Here is a 5,245-nt window from a genome sequence, read left to right as displayed (position 1 = left end):
CTCTGCATCATTTCTGATGAACTGTTAATAATGGATTGTTTGCAGCAGCTGCCCAGGGCACACACTGACCGCTCAGGCTACAAGCTGGGTGTTAAAGAACCCTGTGAGGCATGGGAATGTTTCTGTCTTCACACCAGTGACTCAGTTGTGATAACTCCCCTCTGGGAAGGTGTTAGGACCTTAACACCCAGACTGAGGGGTCATGTCTCCTGAGGGTCCATTAGGGACTGGCATAATAGGAAGCTGCAATGACTTAGATCATCAAAGATTCCAAAACATGCCAATTCTCACAGAGTTAAGTTACCCATTGTGAAACTGCTCATTCTGGGGAGGGACTTGGCATTCCCACCTGAACCTAAGCCTATCTAATCTTCAGATTTTGAGACTTCTGGTACCATTTGTCAGATCCAGAAGACGACCAGAACCTCAGCAGGACTGGGACTGCCATTCTTGACAAGACTGCGACCATCATCCTCACCAACATGTTTCCTTTCCTTTTACCTTACACTCAGGGGGACCATGTGGCGCTCAGCACAGGGACTGATGAACACCATTCTATTTGTGTCCCAGGGTGATGGGTTATTGTCCTAGTTCAGCAAGCTGGGACCAGTTTATCACTGTGTGGGTGTGGCCAAAGCTGTGTATTCTAAACCCTGTATGCCATTTCTCCCGAATTATTAACAATTTGCAGCAACTGCCCAGGGCACACCCGACCTCACAGGATGTAAGCTAGGTGTTAAAGAAGCCTGTGAGATAAGAGCTGTGATAACTTCCTTCCAGGAAGTTGTTAGCACCTCTAACACCCAGCCTGAGGGGTCATGTCTGCTAATGGGCCATCAATGATTCCAAAAATACCCTATGACTCACAGAGTGAGATCACCCATTGTGTAATTCCCCACCCTGGGGGAGGTGTTGGGCATTCCCACCTGGGCCTGAGGGTATATAATCTCAGGGGTTTTTGAGACTTGGTGAACCACTTGGCAGATCCAGAGGAGGACCAGAACCTTGACAAGAGGAGACCACTGCTCTTGACCAGATGGCAACCATCATCTGCACCAACAGGTTTTTCAACTCCTTTTACTTTGAACTTGGAGGAACCACATGGGTCTCAACAAAGGGGCTAACACATCCCATTGTGTTCATGCCCCAGAGTGCTGGGTTATACTTCTGGGTTTTGTGGGTTAAAACCAATTTCTCTTTGTGCCATTGCATTTATTGTAATATTCTTATTAAATTGTAACTCTGACTTATAATCTCTTTTGTGTTGGGTTTGTTTCTCCTGCTAGTTTACCTTTAAACCAGCAAGGTTATACATCTCTTTTTTGTGGGTTAAGACCAGTTTTTCCTCTGTATCACTGTATTTATTGTAATCTTTTTAGTAAATTGTAACTGATTTCTAATCTCTCTTGAGTTGGGTTCCTTACTCCCACTGGTTTACCTTTAAACCAGCTCATCTTTATTTGAATTCTAATCTGAGAAGGAACAGGTGTATGTCCTTTGTTGTCTTAATGCAGCCTATTACCTGTGAACACCTGACTTTGGTTGTTACTGTGCTTCCAAAATCGAAATAATGCTACCACAGAGAGGGCAGCACTGAGAGCAGTGAACACTGGAGTGCCCAGTTCTGTGGCCATATAGACTGCAGAGCATGGGGTGCTTATGGTGGAGGGAAGAACCCTCTTGCACAAGAGGTTAAATCTTTTCTTCACTCTTGACGTCAGAGAATTGAATGTTCAGTTTGGGATAGAAGAGCAGACCACCTTCTCTGCTTAGGTGCAGGGCAAGTTCTGTACATGGCTGTGTTGGCAAAAGTAATTACGTATTTCTTTTAATCCTAAACAAGAGAAAAGGTCCCTGATTGTAGGGTAGAAGAATGGTTGATGTGGAAGAAATCTTTTAATAATAAGGAACTGTTTAGTTTGAGAGTACTTAAAGGATGTGTTACTGGTGAGAATTTTGATGGCTTCTTTTTCACATCTGTTAAATATTCAGCATGTGTTCTCAGCAATCTTTACCCTTTTTATGAGGTTGAACGGGTTTGATTGGATTTTATGCAATTAGTATACTGTGAGAGTTTGTGAGGATTTGTTTCAATTCTGAGATGATTTCTCTTTGTCTGCTTGTGATTTTCTTCAAATATCTGAGCAAGTGCACCGCAGTGGCAAAAGCATTTGAGGAAAATGAATGTCAAAATTTCATGTGCTGCTACTGCTGGAACTGAAAGTTTAACTAAGATCTGCCAGCTTTCATAGTAAGAATTCTTGTGTGCTTTTCAGAAAATAGTTTAGTTTTTAGGAAATAGATAAGTCTTGTCTGTTCTGAATGTTGAATTTTAGAAAGCAAAAGCCTTTAGAAAACCTTCAGTGAATATGCCCAGAAAAAAAAAAAACCACAGTGGGTTGTGGGTTTCCGAGAGCAGGAAAAAGGCCAGTCTTGTGTGTATGTGTGTGTGTGTCTGTGTGTCTGTGTGTGTGTGTGTGGGGCTCGGCTTCGCGAGCGAAGATTTGGGAAGGGCCGTCCCCACGTGGGTGTGCCCTTCCAGCCTGCGCAGTGGATTTTAGGTGAGGCTCAGTGTGTGCAGAACTGGCCCCACTGTTTAAGTCCTGAGGTTCATCTGCCACGGCCGAGCGAGCTTGGACAGTGACAGTGAAGTCCTAGAATCTTATGTCGTAGGCTAATAAATTGTATTAAGCATGAAGTCAGTAAAAGTTCTGTAGGAAATCTTCTGAAACTGGGGAGGAATAGCAATGTAGAGTAGACATTCATAGAAAAATAAAAAGTTAAGTAAAATATGATGCAAAATTACATTAGGATTCTGCATTTAAAAAACTTGGCAAAGGCTGAGTATCCTTCAGAAGGGAGCATTCCTCGCTGCAAGTAAGCTCTGCACAGCTCTTCTGAGAGGTGAGCTGCTCCATAAACAACTCACAAAACATTTTCTTGGTGCAGATTGTTAGTACTGAGAAGTTTGTTCTGAAAGTAAAAGGTTGCTAAATCAGTGATTCCAAGTGTTTTCTAGCAAATATTTGTCTTAGGAGATGCCTAGCTTTGGAAGATGTGCTAACACAGAAACATGATTTCCAGTTCCCTTGGTTGGAAAGACCATTTCAGGTGGTGTTTTGAACACAAACCCATGGAGAGCTCCTTCCCAAGCTTGAGTGTGGCCTGAAAGGGACTTTTTGAGTGAGGCATGAGCTAACCCTCCCCTGTAGTGAGCCCAGTGTCAACATCAGCAAGCCACGGACAAAGAGGAGTAGAGAGCAAGGAAACGCTACAGTGATGTCTCACAGTGGCACCTCTGGGGAACTGAACAGTGTTTGTGGAGTCGGAGACCAATGCATTTGTCAATTGATCTGTTTGGTCTCTTGTTGGGCAGGGCAATTGTTAATGCAGCAGTTGCACACTGCTGTTAGAAGCCTGGTTTGCCTTTAAGCTGCGTAGCATGGTGACGTACATTTTATAAGCTTTCAGAAGGTAACACCTTCCAACTGCAGTCTTTGCTGTACCTGGAGATTAGTCCATTCTGTGACTTAATTGCTCAAAGTCTTTGTACACATTTGCTCTCAATGGGAGCAGATTGCTGCAGGTGAAGCTGTTGCATGTGAGAGCCTTTTCCCAGCTCTCCTTTCCGTCCCCGCAAGCTGGAGAATTGGTGCACTGGTGTGGCATCACAGCACTGGAAACCAAAAGCTTGAATTTTTGCTCAATGAGTCACTGTCCCAAAGAGGAACATTTAGGGGAAAGCAGCTGATTGTTTAAGGAATGGCTGTGTGGAAAAGGATTTGACTTGCTGTTTGCCTTATAACCATTAATCAGAAAATCAGGTATTCAGTGCATCTGAAATCTTGCTACCTGTTTTCACCATGTGTTTTTACTCTGAGTTGCTGAATGATGATACTACTTCATTTTAAACTATTTTTAATAGATACATTTGGATTGGTACTTACAGCTTTTGAAAGTCCCAGTTGAAAAATCAATTATCTGCATACATTCCAGAACCAAAACCTCTAGGGGCTAATTTGGATTCAATGTTATCATGCTGACAACTTCTTATCAGCCCTAACTTCACCTTTCCTCCTCTAGCTCAAAGGATTTGCATTCCCAGTTGTAGGTGAAACTCTCTGGCGCTCCCGTGGTCAGGGAGGATATGGTGGGGTGCATTGTGTTGGAGATGCCACTTTCCCTGTCTCTTACTTGGTGGCTTGGTATATGTGGACTGATAAATGATGAGATGTGGTTGCTGAACCAGGAAATGTAAAATTAGATTGCACAGAGGGCGAGGAAGGGGTGCAAAAATTTTCCGCTGTTGCCAGTACCTTCCTAGTGCTGAGCTGATCCATATGGCTTGAAAATCAATTCTCACCTTTTGCCTTGTAGTGTGTGTGTAGCAAGGGTGAGAGCTCATTATTTCACCCATGTCAACATCTGACTGAAAGGATGAAAGGGATTTCTGCTTGTCCTTGTAACAGACTCCTAAAATCTTGTCCTCAAGCCCCTGTTGCTTTTCTTTTTCCATAGGGAGAGTCCAGTCTAATCTGAGCACTCGTGACCCTTACTGTCCAGTGTCAGAAGTTGCATTTGGTCTGAATTTCCGTAACATGGAGCAACTGGATCCACCTTTAACCTGGGGGGTCAGGCAGGTGGGGACCTCTAGGCCTGGCTATCTCTGAGCAGCGTGCGGGGCACATCTCCTGCCCTCCCTATGATTCACCACTGCCATGTGGGGAACTTACTGTTTTTCCACACTAAGTATCTCACGCATGCTTGTTTTTGTTACGGGAGGACTGCTTGGAAAAGAACTTAAAAGCATCCTCCTTGGTTTGGCGCCGCTCGTACACTACCGAGCCACTTGCTGCGGGGCTGAAGTGGGACAGGCAGCACGATCCCCTGCCCCAGAAGCGGGGGTGATGCTCTCCTGGCCCCTTTACCGTGGGACGTGTACACAGCTCTGCCTCAGCACGGCTTTGTGCAAAGCTGTCCCCGGTAAGGACCGATGCGCGCTCCCGGCGGGTGCGTGTCGGGGCTTCCCCGCTCTGCAGGGGGCGCTGCTGCGCCCGCCCCCGCCCACCCGCGCGAGCCGCGACCGCCGAGGGGCGCGCGCCGGCGCCGCGCCCTGCGCATTGGCTGTCGATGACATCACCGCCCCGCCCTGTGCCCCGCCTCTGCGCGCTGATTGGGCAGTGTGGCCGCCCGTCGCCGCGGGCCCCGCCCCCGCCGGGCCGTACATTTACGCGGTAGCAAAAGA

This window comes from Pithys albifrons, chromosome 2 (genome assembly GCF_047495875.1).
Source record: "Pithys albifrons albifrons isolate INPA30051 chromosome 2, PitAlb_v1, whole genome shotgun sequence".
In the NCBI taxonomy this organism is placed as follows: domain Eukaryota; kingdom Metazoa; phylum Chordata; class Aves; order Passeriformes; family Thamnophilidae; genus Pithys; species Pithys albifrons.
The sequence above is the reverse complement of the archived record's forward strand: the minus strand, read 5'-3'. Positions refer to the sequence as shown.